The sequence below is a fragment of the Octopus sinensis genome, linkage group LG10 (genome assembly GCF_006345805.1).
Source record: "Octopus sinensis linkage group LG10, ASM634580v1, whole genome shotgun sequence".
NCBI classification, from domain to species: Eukaryota; Metazoa; Mollusca; class Cephalopoda; order Octopoda; family Octopodidae; genus Octopus; species Octopus sinensis.
Genome location: NC_043006.1, coordinates 40,893,021 through 40,909,776, shown reverse-complemented (window position 1 = coordinate 40,909,776; position 16,756 = coordinate 40,893,021). Strand labels below are relative to the sequence as shown.

The 16,756-nt window shown below is 36.5% G+C and overlaps 1 protein-coding gene across 1 annotated transcript in view; it reads right to left on the bottom strand.

Annotated features, from left to right (window-relative positions):
* Positions 1-14,275, bottom strand: part of LOC115216359 — a 42,046-nt gene extending 27,771 nt beyond the window's left edge. Inside the window, exon 1 of the mRNA XM_029785624.2 lies at positions 14,150-14,275. The gene's annotated coding sequence lies outside the window, so the exon portion shown is untranslated. The remainder of the gene's footprint in view (positions 1-14,149) is intronic.
* Between the last annotated feature and the right edge of the window lie 2,481 nt (positions 14,276-16,756).

Here is a 16,756-nt window from a genome sequence, read left to right as displayed (position 1 = left end):
TTATAAATACTTAAGATAAAATGTGATAAGATATAAGAAGGAATAAATACGAAGGAATAAATACGGTTATACACATTTATAAGTACAAACCAGTATATATGTATTCATATATTATTAAAATTAAATAAAAAATAAATGATAGATATGTATGTATAAAACTACCCTAGTATAAGTAAATAAGTAAAAATAAATAGATAACAAATTAGATGACTTGATATGTATGTAAACATCTACACTTAAATAGGCAAATAAATAATTAGAAGACTAAATGCAGAGATTGATAACATTACAATAAAAAAAATAAAAAATAAATAAAGTGAATAATATGTTATATTGTTGAAAGTAAATATGTATGGAAGGATAATTTAAAGTACAGATCCAGAGGACTATAGATATAAACTAAATATATAAGGCTGGTAATATTTATAAAGCCAAATGTATGTAAATGAGAAAATGAAAAAAATGAAAAAGGTTTTAGTAAGTAGCATAAGATACAAATTAAGGTGAGTACAAGAAAGACCAAATATACAATAAAAACCTTCCAAATAAACACATACAAAAAACCTATATTCTCAACCTAAACACACCAACTCATAAAAGGCTCTCATATATACATATTATACAATATCATTACATTATCTAGAGCTAGGTATCTAACCAAGATATACATATATACTATGCAATATACTATGCAATATTAGAAAACTTTAAAAATCACATATTACAAGGCAAATACCAAAATGAATATGTTATTTCGTGTCATATTGCATTTCCCTTAAAAAACAACCAAAACCCACATACAAAAAACAAGAAACAAATAATACTAGACACATCTATTATTATTATACAAATGTAGCTATAAAAATTATAAAATTATAAATTTATAAGTTGTATACTTAAGAATTATAGAAGACCACAGGTATAGTTAGTTAAAGAAGGGAGTTAAAAAATTAATAATAGTGGAAGTGCTAAGTTCTATTTGAATCTAGAAAAGGTGAACGGTAGCCTATGAATGCAAAAGAAGTTTTTTTCATTAATGTTGTTATAATTTGCCGACCCGCTTTAATAATGAAAAAATTTCATTAATACATAGAGAGCATTTTTTATTTTTTCCATTATAAACAGGTGCTGAAGTTAGTATTTTCCAGTTTAATCTAAAATCTAAGTTCTTACTTTTAAGTTCCCAAATGTATGCACTTAGCCCTGTAGAGTACATTCTATTTTTATTTCTAAAAGTATATCTGTGATAATTCAATCTTTGTTTTATGCTATTCATAGTTGCCCCGATATACACCCTACTACTCAATTGTGTATCTACAGTGCATTGGTAAACTACCTCCTTCCTGAGGCATTGATTACCAAATACACATTTATTTTTGTTTCTGAATTACAAAGATTAACAGAATGAGGAAATCTAAGATTGGTCTCCACCCCTATACTACCATTCACATTATAAGTGTTACAATTGTTATCATCATCCAACCACAAACCCAAAATCAACGAATGAGTTATTTCACATTATCGGCTATATTCCTATCACTAGTACTATTGGTAGTAGTAGTATGATCTATTACATTTATATTATCTCTGACAGGTATGGTGCACTCATTATTAGTAAGGGGGTTGTTCACATTCGTTCCAAGAAAGTTTCTGTTCCTATTATTATTAAAGAGGGGCAAATTTCCCTGGTCTAAATTCAATTTTCTATCCTTATAGAAGTGATCCAGTTTCCTGTTATTAAAAGAGGAGATAATGGTGGCTAGATTATGAGTATGCTATATCCCACTCTAACAGTACTGTTGTTAATTAAAGGACTAAATTTATTCTTATCCTTACCAAAATGCCTAAATATAACATTATGCAAAGCTCTCACTATGTTTGTTTTAATCTGCATTGCATATGGGATAATCAACCATAGTGTATCCTTATCAGAATTAGGATTGCCTATAGAATTATTGTTATTTGTAAAAATCCTATTCCTAGACCAACCCTTAGGATTACTATTCTTACCACTGTCATTGTTATATCTATCTATATCAATATTCCCATGGTTATTGCGCAAGTAAACTTTACCATTATCATGTCTACCATAAGTTTTAATTTGTATATTATTATTAATATTACTACTATTACCCGTATGCTCAGATCTATTTGAGATTTATATCTAAATTAAATATTTTATGAAATGCATGGGTGGTTCTTTTTCGTTATTTGAGGCACAGTTATAATTTTGAAGGACTAAATGGTAGCATAGTTGCTTCCCTTTTTGTTTATCTATGTGCTAGTTGTTGCTTGTGATTATGTATGTGTATAAGTGTATGTATATACATATAACTATGTGTGTATGTGCGATTGATCTGTAGATGCGTGTGTGAATATTGGCGTTCCTTGACTAACCAACCGTATAATTTTCTTTTGTGATTTAAATTTCAAACCAATAGCCAATCGAATTAATCTAAATTTTCTTTACCTAGTGATCAGCATTTCTAAACTCATAGTTATTTCGATCTTGAAAGGATGGACTTGGTGCAAACTTAACTGTATCTATTATTATTATTATTATTTTTATTATTATTATTATTATTAATATTAATAGTAATTTTTATTAACTTTCATAGCTTTAGAATTTTATGAACTGAACCATGGTTTTAATTATTATTTTTCATCTCCCTATGTGTTAGTTTTTTTAAAAAAACTATTAGCCAAATATGTATAATATCGGTACTTCATCATCGTCATTTAACGTCCGCTTTCCATGCTAGCATGGGTTGGACGGTTCAACTGGGGTCTGGGAAGCCAGAAGGCTGCACCAGGCTCCAATCTGATCTGGCAATGTTTCTACGGCTGGATGCCCTTCCTAACGCCAACCACTCCGTGAGTGTAGTGGGTGCTTTTTACGTGCCACCGGCACAGGTGCCAGACGAGGCTGGCAGACGGCCATGATCGGATGGTGCAAATATTAATATATACACTGATATATATTTTGTTTTATTTTGTTCTGTTTACCTTCCTTTATTGTACCAATGAGTATTATATTATATAAGTGTAGCATTATGATGTATAAGTTTTTATATTTTACATTTTTATATTTTTATATTTATATGTATATGGTTATATAATATTTTTCACAATTATAACAAATTTAATTTAATTCTCTGAAGAGGCCGTGGGGCATCCTTGTTAATGCCTCATTTATACCTGCCTTTATGGCTTAGAGGTTAAATGAGGTATGACTGCCCTCACTGCCGAAACAGCTGTCAGTTTTGATTTAATTGCATATTATATTTGAAATTTTTTACTTATATCTCTTTATCTTTTTACTATTACTGTATATCTCATTTTGTCTAATGCCTTTACTCATATGTAATGGTGTATTAAAGTATTGATTGGGTATCATCGGATAGTTGATGTTTTATTGATTTAAGTATGTTTCTCCATTCTCTAATTTTGTATATATATATATATATATATATAGCGTTCCAAATGCCATACCAGTATAATTTTTTTTAAAATTATACTGGTACATTAAAAAATTTTCATTTTATCAACATATAAACTTCAAAGTTATACACCTATTTTGTCTAATAGCATTTATTCATTCAATAAATAATTTTTTTACATGACATATATAGAATAAATCATGGATTTTGAAAACAGCAAATCAAAAATTGAAATGAATATATATTAAATTATCATTGATGAAAATACAGGCATAAGAGACTGAGAGACTGTTGCAAATGAAAACAGAAAATTTCACTTGCAACAAATTATTGCTTATTAAACACTAGCTGACATGTCGTCAGTAATGATAGCTAATTGTAGTATCTCTCTCTATATAAAACTGAGAATGTGTGTCTGTCTGTCTGTGTGTTTCCCTAAAACTTGAGAACTACACAACCAATTTCATTCAAATTTTACACATGCCTTACTTAGGGTCCATGTAGTTTCATAGGCAAAAAAAATGTTCAAAATCTTACCTAGAGCGACCCCATAGCAATATCATATCTTCTCCACTATTTCAGTATTACGTGTTAAATGTGAAACAAAAATATTTCTCTATTTTATGTCAGATGCTTTCACTTTAACAATAAAAATAATAATAACAATTGAATTATATGTAGTAAGTAATAATTAAAATCAAACTAAAGTATAATATTATTGTAACATAACAAAAGTAAAAATAGCAATTGGTATAAAATTGCATCAATGACTTGAACTTGAATCAGTGGTTTCACATGAATGGGAATAAATAAAAAATAAAATTAGCGTGCAGAAATGGAATAGTCCAGATGGAGAGATTATTTGCAAATTAGCTAGTATTAAGTATCTATATGAAGTTTGGCTGTATGTAACGTCTGTTTTCTCGAAAGATGCTTCTACTGAGTACCGCTGTTGGTTTATTTCTGATCCATAAAGGCCTATAGCTTCAACAGAGTACTGCTTTTTGGTTTACTGTAAGGTTTGTTGGTTCCTCATAAGGGAAGCGTTGTTGTGTTGCATTTGTTAAATAATTGTAAACCGTAACCCTCCCCCTTGGGAGAAGGAGCTTTGGTTATTATTTAAAAATTGAACTGTGTCCCTGTTTGGGGGAAATTGATAATATTTTCACCGTTTACATGGAAGCACTTTTGTTAAAATGCCTTCGATAGAAGAAAGTCCAAAAATGAATTTCGCTGCAGCCGTCAGCGGGCGCGAACTCATTGAAATTAAAATGGAAGAAATACGGATTGATCACTGACAAAGACGGTGAATCTACGAAATAAAAAATTAAATTAAAGAAAAGACTATTGTCTATAAAGTATACAATGTAGAGAAAAAAAAAGATTTGAACACCTGGAGGAAAGCACCATCAAAAAGTGTCTTGGTGCGACTATGAAAGATATAAGGTATCTAACCAGAGGCAGTAAATTCACCACAATAGAAGCAAGGTTCGAGTCAACAGAGCGTGCAAGGGAGTACTCAACTCGAACCTTGCAAAGTGGAAATATTTTATTTTTACCTTTATATCTGGGACGTAGGATGTCCCGGATAAAAATTTAAAATGTCCCCCCAAAGGTAGAGGTAGGCTGGATTGTAGCCACACTTCTATACAAGAGGGAGGACAAGATACAATTGATCAAAATTGCAAGAGATGGGCCTACAATTCCAGTCTGTTATATATTTTCAGTATTGTTATCACTAGTGATATCAAGATATAAGTTTGCATTTTGTATTTTATGTGTAGATATATATATAGAGATGTACATGTAATATGTACACATATATACATGCACTAGCACTATGATCCAGCAACGACGGGTCATAATGCTAGTTTTATATATAAATAAGGCACATAATAATCACACATACAAACATTCACATGCTTCCCTTGTTCACGCACACGCATACAAATATATACTAACAGAGTTGAAACGCTGATCTTTTTTTTCATCCCTTCCTTCCTTATTCATCTATCATTCCTTCCTTTCATTGCTATAACTTTCTCTCACTCCCTCTCAGTCAGGGCTATTACTCTCACTACTTCTCCTTCACTGAATTACTATTTTCTCTCCTCTGCATCCAATGTGATTCTGGACAAATATATATATATATATATATATATATATATATATATATAATTCATAAATAAGGGCAAACGAAAAAATTTCTAATGTCCATTAACCATATAATTATATAATTATATGGTTAATGGACAATATGTCCAATTTTTCGGCATATTTGGCATTAGAAATTTTTTCGTTTGCCCTTATTTATGAATTGTTTATAAATTTAACCTTTAAAGGTATTTTTTAATATGCTGGCCATTGATAAAATTTTTTTTCGAAAAAAATTTTATCCTACATTAGATATATATATATATATATATATATATACTTGAGGTAATCAGAGTAAGTGACAGAATACTTAAGATTAGAATAGTGCTTCATCATAGATTAGCAACTATTATATCAGCCTATGCCCCTCAGCCAGGGCTACCCGATGGACAGAAAGACAGTTTCTACGACACCCTACTGCAGACCACCTCATTGACGAACGACAGAGACCTTCTCTTTGTGGCTGGTGACTTCAATGGGCATGTTGGACGACATGCTGGGGGCTTCCATGGTGTACATGGAGGCTACGGTTATGGTTCCCGCAACGAGGAGGGAACCAGGCTGCTGGAGTTCTGCGATGCGAATAGTCTTATGGTTTGCAACACTAACTTCAGGAAACCGACAAGCCACCTGGTCACCTACCAATCGGGCCGGCATACTAGCCAAATCGACTACATCCTTGCCAGAAAAAGGGAAAGATGGCTGCTTATAAATGCCAAAACCTTCCCTGGCAAAGAATGCACCCCACAACATAGACTGGTAGTTAGTGACTTTAGGATCAGGACTAAGAGGACGACTAGAAGACGACCAACATGGAGAAGAAGGGTCTGGAAGCTTAAAGACCCTGCGAATGGACAGAGATTTAGAGACATGTTACTAAATGAGGATGCAAAGAGAGAGGTTTATGCGCTAAATGAGGATGCAAAGAGAGAGGTTTGAAGACACCACTATGAAAGGTTGCTGAATGAGGAAAATGAATGGGATAAAGAGAGTCTGACGGATGTTGACCCAACAGAGGGACCAGCAATCCGAGTTGACAGTTCCTTAGTAGTTAAGGCAATTACAAGCATGAAAACAGGGAAAGCCCCAGGCCCATCAGGAATTACAGTAGAGATGCTCAAAATATCTGGTAGTGTCGGCTATAGCCTAGTCACCCGTATAGTTAACCAGGTGATACACGAAAGAGTCATACCCAATGACTGGTGTAGCAGCATAATAGTCAACTGCTACAAAGGTAAAGGTGACGCTCTAGATACAAATAACTACAGGGGTATCAAGCTGCTGGATCAGGTAATGACGGTTACGGAGAGGGTTATAGCCCAACTAACTAGAGAGAGAGTTAGCTTAGATGAGATGCAGTTTGGGTTCGTGCCAGGGAAAAGTACTACTGATGCTATCTTCCTGGTAAGACAGCTGCAGGAGAAATACCTAGGCAAAGACAAGCCCCTATACCTGGCTTTTGTTGATATGGAGAAAGCCTTCGACAGGGTCCCCCGATCCCTTATCTGGTGGTCAATGAGGAAACTAGGGATAGATCAATGGTTAGTGAGAGATGTACAAGCCATGTACAGAGACGCCGCTAGTAAGGTGAGGGTTGGCATCGAGTACAGTGAAGAATTCAGGGTAGAGGTTGGGGTCCACCAAGGTTCAGTCCTCAGTCCCCTCCTATTTATCATAGTCCTCCAGACAATAACAGAGGAATTCAAGACAGGATGCCCCTGGGAGCTCCTCTATGCTGATGACCTTGCTCTAATTGCTAAGTCTCTATCAGAACTGGAGGAGAAGTTTCAGGTGTGGAAGCAAGGTTTAGAATCGAAGGGCCTTAGAATCAACCTAGCCAAAACCAAAGTCCTAATAAGTAGGAAGGTAGACCAATCACAAACGCCTTCAGGTAGATGGCCCTGCTCGATCTGTAGAAAAGGCATAGGTAGAAACTCTATAAGATGCACCAAATGTAAGCTATGGACACATAAGAGATGTAGTAATGTCAAAGGAAAACTAACTAGGAAAATAGTTTTTATCTGTGGCAGATGCTCAGGAGCAATAAACTCTGAAAATATGCAGAGACCAACTTCTACCACGTTCCAGGGAGAAAAACTAGAAGTAGTTGATAGCTTCCGCTACCTAGGTGACCAAGTCAGTGTGCTGAAAGTGTAACTGCTAGAGTAAGAATAGCCTGGGCAAAGTTTAGAGAGCTCTTACCCCTGCTGGTGACAAAAGGCCTCTCGCTCAAAGTAAAAGGCAGACTGTATGATGCATGTGTACGTACAGCCATGCTACATGGTAGTGAAACTTGGGCTGTGACTGCTGAGGATTTGCGTAAGCTCGCAAGAAATGAAGCTAGTATGCTCCGATGGATGTGTAATGTCAGTGTTCATAATCGACAGGGTGTAAGTACCTTGAGAGAAAAGTTGGACCTAAGAAGCATCAGTTGTTGTGTGCAAGAGAGACGATTGCGCTGGTATGGTCATGTGGCGAGAATGGATGAAGATAGGTGTGTGAAAAAGTGCCACACCCTGGCAGTTGAGGGGACTTGTGGAAGAGGTAGACCCAGGAAAACCTGGGACGAGGTGGTGAAGCACGACCTTCGAACTTTAGGTCTCACCAAGGAAATGACTAGAGACCGAGACCTATGAAAGTATGCTGTGCGTGAGAAGACCCGGCAAGACCAGTGAGAACAGTCAGAATCAAAATCAAAATGAAAATCAAACCAAATCAAATCAGATATCAGAAAGCAGAACCAAAATTGAGGTCGATCAACATCAGTGGAAGTTGCAGCTGTGGTTAAGCGAACCATCCGATCGTGGCCGTTGCCGGCACCGCCCCGTCTGGCCTCCGTGCCGGTGGCACGTAAAAGCACCATCTGTTCATGTCCGCTGCCAGCCTCGCCTGGCCCCCGTGCCAGTGGCACATAAAAGCACCATCCATTCGTGTCTGTTGCCAGCCTCGCCTGGCCCCCTTGCCGGTGGCACGTAAAAGCACCATCCGCTCGTGTTCATTGCCAGCCTGGCCTGGCCCCCGTGCGGGTGGCAAGTAAAAGCACCATCCGTTTGTGGCCGTTTGCCAGCTCCGTCTGGCACCTGTGCGGGTGGCACGTAAAAAGCACCCACTACACTCACGGAGTGGTTGGCGTTAGGAAGGGCATCCAGCCGTAGAAACACTGCCAGATCTGACTGGGCCTGATGCAGCCTTCCGGCTTCACAGACCCCAGTTGAACCGTCCAACCCATGCTAGCATGGAAAACGGACGCTAAATGATGATGATGATGATATATATATATATATATATAAACAATTCAAATACTCAATAAACTTCAGAAATCGAAATTACAGAAAATTTCTGGGAACAAGAATTTATCAAAAAATTTCCAGATAGTTAAGTCTTTAATAATTGCTTTCTTTTAATAACTGTCACATACCTAATTAATAAGCAGCTGTCTTCAATATACACACACACACACACATATATATATCATCATTTAACATCCACTTTCAGCGCTGGCACAGATGGATGTGTATGATATTCATGCTGGTAAATGTATTTACTTAGTGTAGTGTATATGTCTTGAGAGATTTGTATGTGTATAGGTAGATGTATTTTATATGTGTGTGCATCAGTGTGTGTACATAGGTATATGTGGACATGTATGTACATGTTTATGTATGTATATACACGCATCTATAACTGTGTATATGCACAGGTGTGACTGTGTATATAGTTGCATTTATCAATAATATACTTGAATGTGTGTGGAGTGGAAGGTAGTCTAGTTTGATTAACACATGCAGAGGATTTGCACCTGTTCTTTACATGAACATTCATGCTTGAATACTTTGCTTTGTTGATATTCAAATTCTTTTGGGGTTTTTTTTTCATTCTTAGCTATCTTCTCAAGGTGGGCCTAATAATAACTTGGTTGGCTTGTTTTAAATGATTACCTTTCAAAATGTTAAAATTATTTCATAAAATCTTTAGAACTTTCCTTAGGTGCAGGAGTGGCTGTGTGGTAAGTAGCTTGCTTACCAACCACATGGTTCCAGGTTCATTCCCACTGCGTGGCACCTTGGGCAAGTGTCATCTACTATAGCCTCGGGCCAACCAAAGCCTTGTGAGTGGATTTGGTAGACAGAAACTGAAAGAAGCCGGTTGTGTATATATATATGTATATATATGTGTGTGTCTGTCTTAGTCCCCCCAACATCACTTGACAACCAATGGTGTGTTTACGTCTAAAGGCAGCATGGCCACAGTCAATTGACTGAAACAAGTAAAAATATAAAAGATATATTACATACATACATATTATATAGATATATCTTCTCTATATATAAAAGGCAGTTTGTTTGTCTGTGTGTCTGTCAGGTTGTACCCTCACCCTAACCACAGCTTTCAACCGATTCTGATGAAACTTGACACACACATAGCCCAATGTCATAATTCAAAACTAACGCAGCGACAATTTTGAAAAGTTCCCCCAGTTCTGAAAAAAATCAATAAATTCGACATGGGGTTGAGAATCTAAGCTTTTCATATGGAACACATTTTCTGTTGTAGTTTTCGCAACTTGCAATCGATTTTCACCAAACTCATAGTGAAGCTTAATGTTACCCTAAGAAACTTAATTCTGACGTTAGTTTTCCAGGCAATACCTTACCATCAGAAAAAGTCGATAAAATCATGCCATTTAGGGAAATCGCGTTCAAATTCAAGATGACATATTTTCGACAATATCTTTAACAAATTGGCAGGATTTTTTTTTAAATTCACAGCGAGCATCATATCTGCTCCAAGGAGCTATATGGCCCTTTTTATTCCAATAGGATACTTTATTACTGGAAAAAATCGGTTAATTAAATCATATGTGGCACACATAGCAAACCGATTTGTGTATTAAACACAAGCCACAGACTGTCTAGAGGACGCAACTCAACCTTCTTTAACTCTCTTACTCCCCCAAATAACTATCAAACAGCTATCGATAATTCAACCCACAGGAGGAAATCTAGACTTAATCTTCAAGGTATCCCACATACAAACCAAAGATTACATCGAAACCTCCAGACTAACCTAAGTTTTGGTGAACCAATTCCTACCAGGAAGAAATTACATTCGAGACTTTACCCCCAACACCGCCACTTCAAGCAGTCAACGAGACAAAACATGACCAGACAACATAACCATGGCATATTTCTGCTAATCGCTGCTGCAGCCGCAAGTCGTTTCCTACTAGTGGCTCTTACATACCCGGGCAACGCCGGGCTATGCTGCTAGTATAACATATAGGTGCAGGAGTGGCTGTAATAAGAAGCTTGCTTCCCAACCATACAATTCCAGGTTCAGTCCCACTGCGTGGCACCTTGAGCAAATGTCTTTTATAGCCCTAAGCTGACTTGTGACTGAATTTGATAGACAGAACCCAAAAGCCTGCTGCGTGTGTGTGTGTGTGTATGTGTTTGTGTGTATGTATATGTGTGTCGCGTGTGTACCGTTGGCGATTTTTTTCCTGTCTTCCCTTCTCTGGATCTTTCCTTCTCCTGTTTCCCACGAAGAGCTCCGCTCGAAACGTTAAACCCTCCTTTTTTCCTTCTTTCCTGAGCATCCAATAATACTATATTTGTTCCACGTCCCCGCGTTGTTGTGTTTTTTTGTGCTTTCTTGTTTGGATTAACTTTATATATATATATATATATATATAAATATATATATATATATATGTATGTGTGTGTGTGTATGTGTGTGTATATATATATATATATATATATATATATATATGCATGTATGTGTGTCTGTGTTTGTCCACCCCTCACCTCCACTGTTTGACAACTGGTATTGGTGTGTTTATGTCCCCATAACTTAGTGGTTCAGCAAAACAAATCGATGGAATAAGTACCAGGCTTAAAAAAAAAAAGGTATCAGAGTCAATACATGTAACTATAAATTCTTCAAGGCAATGCCCCAGCATGGCCATAGTCTAATGACAAACAAGTAAAAGATAAAAGATATGCTGAGGTGTATGCCTTAATGGTTAAGGTTTTGCACTCATGATTATAAAAAGATGGTTCTGATTCCTGGATCAGGTAACGTGTTGTGTTCGGGGACATAACAAGTCATTTCAGCTGGCAGAAGCAAGTAATCCAGTGAAAGAAGATATATATGACACAGAATCCAGGAAACTGGCCTTATGAGTCTATGGCTCAGAAAAGACCTTTGATCCCTTTTTTTTTTTTTTTTTTTTAGCATCTCGCCACCTAACTTCCTAGACTGCAACCTCCTTTATTATGTGTGGGGAACAGTTGAGTGAGAGATCAACGAAACACCTTGTAACACTAAAGATGAACTAAAGGCAAGGATTAAGGGCAATCATTGACAAACTTAAACAAGGTGACAATCCAGAAGAGTTGCAGGAGTTTATTAAGTCGTCTTGAGGATGTGTTTGAAACCAATGGCGATTTTATTGAATAAATTTACTCTTTAGTATTTCAAGATATTTTTATGTAACTTTGGTAAATATATCAGTTAAAATGAGATGTCAGTGTTATTTTCATGTTTGCGTAATTTAGACGACAGTCTATTCATCACACCCTGTATATGTATATTGGCGACCCCACTAGTGCTGGTGTCACCCAAGAAGCATCTGTAATGGGTCTAAATTTAAAAAAAAAAAACCCGTGCTGGTGCCATGTAAAAAACACCTAGTACACTTTAAGTGGAAGGCGTTAGGAAGGGTGTCCAGCCATAGAAAGCCAGCCAAAACAGACAATTGGAGCCTACGCCTTGCCAGCTCTGGTCAAGCTGTCCAACCCATGTCAGCATAGAAAACGGACGTTAACTGATGAGGATCCATACACACATAAAATATATATATATATTATATATTATATATATATATATATATATATATATTACAAATCTTTTATATTACAATGTTAATAGTTTCCTGTGGTGTAAAAAAACTTATGCTGCGGAAAGGGAATGGTAAAAGCGCGCGTGCAGTAGAGAGAAAGAGAGATTGGAACAGACACTAATGATGGGCACATACATACACATGCGAACACTGGCATACACCCAGAGGTAACTCAAGTTTCTCTCTTTCGTCAACATCGAACACTTTATAATGCATTAAATAGTATCAACGTACACTATGACAAAAAGGGTGGGATGGTTAAGTTGTCGCAGATTTGACAACAAAACAGAAACAACGAAAGTTCATGGGCGCAGTGATCAGGCTAGTTTTTGTTCGTGAGTAAAAGAGGTATCTCAGTAAATGCTGTTTTACTACACGGTTTAAAACACGAGCGGGGTTTAACTACTGCAATGAAGAGACATCGCGGTTACAAAACTCTTTCGTTGAATTACAAGCAAACAAAAAGAAGCAAAGAAATATTGAGATATAAACCGAGGAATCAAATCATTTACGACTTATTATTACAAAATTTCGACCACAACACAGAAAGGGAAGAGGATGGGTTTCTTAATGTATTTGAATGCCGCATTAAAAAATCTTATTTAATTATACGGGATATGGAAAATGACATAGCGGAATATAGAATTTATACGAAATAAATTAAACTAACAACTGATAAAATGTAAACTGATATTTTAATGACACAGAAATACTTAATAAATAACTATAATACAATGTAACATATGCACACCACCCGTTTTCGACGGTCAGGGTTAGCGTAGGGTGCGTATTCTTTACCGCCGCCGTAACACAGATAGATAGATATGTATTTGAGGGGACCGCATTTAAGAGCCTCTATTCTTTCAAAGGACGCATGTACTGCTCCACTCCTACAATAACACATTGAAGATCTTTCCGCTCCTATTTGTCTAAAGTGATAGACAGGTGGACGCGTTTCCTTTTCAATCCCAGAGTTTTCAAGTAGTTGCCGTCTTTTATCAGGTTTTGTAACTCGCCAATTTTTACACACATTTTATGACTGTATGTTAAGAACCTCACCATGTTAAGTATACTGTTTTTATTCATTTTACTCTGCAAATAATACATTCTTTTTAATGTACACCTTTTATTTCCATATATGGAAATATACAGTAGGTTTGGAAGTGAGTACAGGAAACTAAAAAGTGTAACTGAACTTGACAGGCCGTAAAAAAATATTTCAGTCTCGAGATGTAGGGTAATTTCTAAGTTAGTATTAAGCAAAACCACATCAATTTCAGGTTCATTCAAAATAAGAAAACCCGCCCAAGTAACATTTTTTTGCTTTTCTTTTTTGTCCCTTAAACGGAATTCCAGCCGTAACCATCATGTCTAGAGATATCTATCACTACATTATCTAAAGGTGTTTTTTTTTTTTTTGTAATCACTAGGTGTCATTTGAGAAAGACCCGACAGTTATTTCGGGCAAATCGAGCTGCACTAGATATCTGTCAAAGTCGCCTTTTTTTTTATGTCATATATATGTGGAAAAAAATACCGGTTGTTGTTATAAACTACTATTATTGTTATTAATCAAATACTGTAACAACTATTTATAGAAATCAACAGATAAAGGCTGAAACGATTAACAACGAGAGAAAGGAACACTCACCTTTCAAATTACTTTTCGCTACAACCATGACATCTAGTGTCTACTTGGAATTATATGCGTAGATTATAAAGCGTGTAATGGGTAGACAACTGTGCTAACCGGTCCTCTCGCGAAATAATTTTTTTTACTAAAGGTACAAAAACATGAAATTTTATTATATCTATCCCAGTGCTCAATTGTTTTTTTTTTTTCATTTTATCAGCATCGGTTTTATTTGAACTGAAAATGTAAAGCCGCAAGAAATAAACATTTTCTCCGGCGTGGTAAACCATTCAGTTAGCTCGCAACACCGCGTTTTGTAACAATAAAACTATCAAAATAATGTTAATTCTTAACAAAGTCGATAAAATGCGTATCATACATCGACATATGTAACCTTCCTACCAATGTGAGACATTTTATAGACTATCAAGCAGTTTTAAGATGCAAGAAAAATTTATTTTTTAAATCAAAATAACCTTCGCTCCACTGTGGATTCGCAGATTCACAATAACATTCTTTTATTTTCATACAAGCGTTCCAACTGTGACTATTCTGTCTCTTAAAAACGTTCCAAACGTCACCGTTCCGATCATTTAAAGTATTCCAGACGTGACCAACCAACCCAAATGCTTCTCATGTCATGCAGTTAACGCTTTCATTTCTTTTGTTATTCCTTGATTGCATTCATGTACAATAGCGTCGGAAATTAACTAGCGCGCAAAAAAAAAAGTGTAATTTCTTTGGATCTATTTGTTTTAAACGTCTTTTCTCTTTTATTTGTTTAAATCATTGTATTACGGCCTTGCTGGGGTATCGCCTTGAAGAGATTTACTCAGACAAATTGATCTGATTACTTTATTTTTTTTTTTAAGTTAGGTATTTAGATACCGGCCCTTTTTTGCCGAAACACTAAGTACGGGAACGTAAACAGACCAACTCTGGTTGCCATGGTTGCCAAGCAGTGTTGGGTGACGCAGACATAGTGGTACTAACAAATTTGCCCCCACCTCCACCCCAAAAAATGGAATGTTGTGGGGTCGGAGTTTGTGTCCACTCCACACACACACATACACACAATTTCCGTAAATTTTCAGTTTTCACTTTTCGCAAAAATTACTTAGGATTAATGTGACGCATAATTTTGAAGAATCATTATCTTAGATGTTTACTACATAAAGCTGGAAATAATTTTTATCCTAGTTCTTTCTTTTTTTTTTTTTAGGCGTAGAAGTGGCTGTGTGGTAAGTAGCTTGCTTACCTTACAAGAGCCAACACGTGTCTTTCCTTGTGGTTAGCATTTTTGCTGTTGTTACTGCTTTGTTGCATTACTTTTGGATTTCGAACGTGAATAATTTGTTTAAAAAAGTTGTTTAAAAATTACTGAACTATATTTGTTGGCCATTGTGACAGTTTGTTATTTGTTGAACTGTGAATAGTCTTTTTAGACTATTTCTTGTGCTCCTTCCCCTAACTGGGGTGGGATTTGAACTTTGGGTTGCTGAAACACAAATTAATTATTTTTGTCCTCTGCGAGAGGAAAACCCTTTTTTTTATAGGTTTCCCAGTTTTGTGGGAAATCAATTTCTCTTGAATTGTATTGATTTCAACCATATCGGTTGAAATCATTCGAGAAAAATGTGCTCTTGTAGAGAGCAATGTTGATGTTGGCAATTGCGCCAACACTGTGAAAAAGTTTTCGGCGGTTGCTGCAGTGGTAACCGAAAATATTGATATTTCGGGAGATATGTTACAAGAATATTTCAAAAGGATGAAGGAGTGGGGAGGTGATGTTGTGATATCACCTTCCTCCACTGTATTAGAAACAGTGAAACTGACCGTAGTGTATAAAACCTTCTGCCCACAAGACAGAAGGTTTAAACACTTCGAAAAAGAAACAATCGAAAAGTGCCTGTCTCCGATATGAAAGGATATAGTGTATAACGCGAGGGGACGGGCATATGGTTCTGTTGAGGTCCATTTCTCAAAGGAAGAGGTGGCCCGCGGGCATTCCGTATGTCCCCTTCTACCAACTTATATGGGACGAAGAACGTCCCGTGTAAAAATCAACGGAAGTATCACCTGAAGTAGACCCGAAAGAAGTAGTGCCGCCCTGCTGTTTAATAGGACGGAGCAAATAAAAATTACAAACAAGTTCCGCCCCCCCCCACACACACACACTAGAATTGTTTTGGGCGGAACATTACAGTATTAAGTCAGGGAACACAGGAGGACATTCAGATCCTTCCGGAAAGGGTACTCGTCGGGGAGAATGTGGCCCTTAGAGTACAGATGGAAGGCTGAAAGCCCACCTGTTACCATTGTGAGGAAAAGGGTCACATTCGAGCTGATTGTGAAGAAAGGAAATTGTCGCAAACACCGGGCCCTGCAAATAAAATAAAAAAGTCCCGACCCCTGCAAACACATTAATCCCCACAAACACAAAGACTCCCACCCCCGTTGTTGAGGTGCCAATCCCCAAACAAAGCATGGAAAACCCAACCCCGCCACGCACAAGTCCCTACAAAAACAAAATTACCCAACCTCCTTGAAAGATGCGGTACCAACAGAAAACACTGTCTTATTAACAATTGTCACCCACCCCTCAGATGATGCCATGGAGGTATC